This window comes from Trichechus manatus, unplaced genomic scaffold, assembly GCF_000243295.1.
Source record: "Trichechus manatus latirostris isolate Lorelei unplaced genomic scaffold, TriManLat1.0 scaffold00057, whole genome shotgun sequence".
NCBI lineage: Eukaryota > Metazoa > Chordata > Mammalia > Sirenia > Trichechidae > Trichechus > Trichechus manatus.
Genome location: NW_004443993.1, coordinates 239,724 through 241,216, shown reverse-complemented (window position 1 = coordinate 241,216; position 1,493 = coordinate 239,724).

The following is a 1,493-nucleotide window of genomic DNA, read 5'->3' as shown; positions in this document are numbered from 1 at the left end:
GTCTTTGGCTGGGTGACGCGCAGTCTCAGCCGTCCTTCCTCTGGTGGAAGCTCTGTGGCCCCTCCGAGAGCCTGCCGGGCTCAGCCTGCGCCAGTCAGTGCCTCTGGGGCAGAGGCATCTCGGAGCTTGGCCTCTTCTGGAAGAGGCGGGGCAGGAAGTGGGGTCAGGGTGCCTTTGGCGGGTCCTTTTCCCCGCTGTGCTCTACACTTCAAAAACCCCAAAGCAACATTTGTGTCCTTGCTCCACAATGAAAATCCCCTCTGTTGTTCGGGTCAAGGAGACTCTGGCCCCAACGTCGTCTTGTTCTCACCGACTTGGCGAATCTGGCGTGTTCCAGTGAACAGTAGGTGGAATTGCTTCACTGTATCAGTTATTGAAATTTGATAAGTTATATTCAGATGAAAAGATAATCATTTTCTGGTTATTGGGGAGCACGTGTATCTGATAAGTGCATGAGAATCAAGGAGAAGTAAAAAAAATAGATTTTCCCTGATGCAGAAAGGGAAAGGTACTCCTCTCCCCACTTTTCTTAGAACCCTGGTGGTACAAGAGTTAAGTGCTTGGCTGTTAACCAAAAGGTTGGCTGTTGGAACTCACTCTGTAGCTTCATGGGAGAAATATCTGGCAATCTGCTTTTGTAAATATACCACCAAGAAAATCCTATGGGGGAGTTCTACACTGTCACATGGGGTCGCTATAATTCCAAATTGACTCCATGGCACACAACAACATTTACTTTATAAATCTTGTAATTTTAAATTCATTCTTTGCCTCTTGAGAAATCCTCTTGAAAGGCTAAGCTTTTTGCCAGTTTTACAACCCAAAAAATGTTTCCTCAAAGACCTGGGAGCCATCTCTTTAAAATGTAATCAGTAAGGAACACAGCCTCCCTGTCTTTCAGTTTCTCGGGTAGGATAAGAGCCTAACTGTCCGGCTCCAGGCTGTAAAACTACTTCCTGTCATAAAGATAAGAGAAATGTATTTTTCCCGAATTGAGAGGACCAGCTGAAGGTCTATGGCCACACATCCTGAATTTTAAAAAAAGTTTCCCTTTCACATTTCTGCTCTTTTCAAATACTAGCCAGATGAACTACTCTGTCAAAATGCAAAATTTTTACTATTGAAGAAAAATGGATAATGCCCGATCTAAAATCCCATCAGGATCACTACATGATTGGAAAATACAGGAAGCCAGGAATGTTGCCTACTGGTTTTTCTCTTAAAGGGCTAGTATCTCTCTGTCATATTTGTACCAGGTCTGTGAGAATCCAGTCTTGCAGTATAGTGAGGACAGCTCTTTTGATTTGGATGAATTAATGTATTTGTTGGAGTTTTTAGACAGGCCTCATCCTAAGCAAATGACTTACTGGTATATGGGATGACTAGCATTCTAAAAGGAAAGTTAAAAACAATTTTTTTCATTAGTCAGAAGGAAGGATTGAGAAAAATGGAAGAGGAAATGTGAGATTAAAAGCATTATCTCTTTTAGGGAA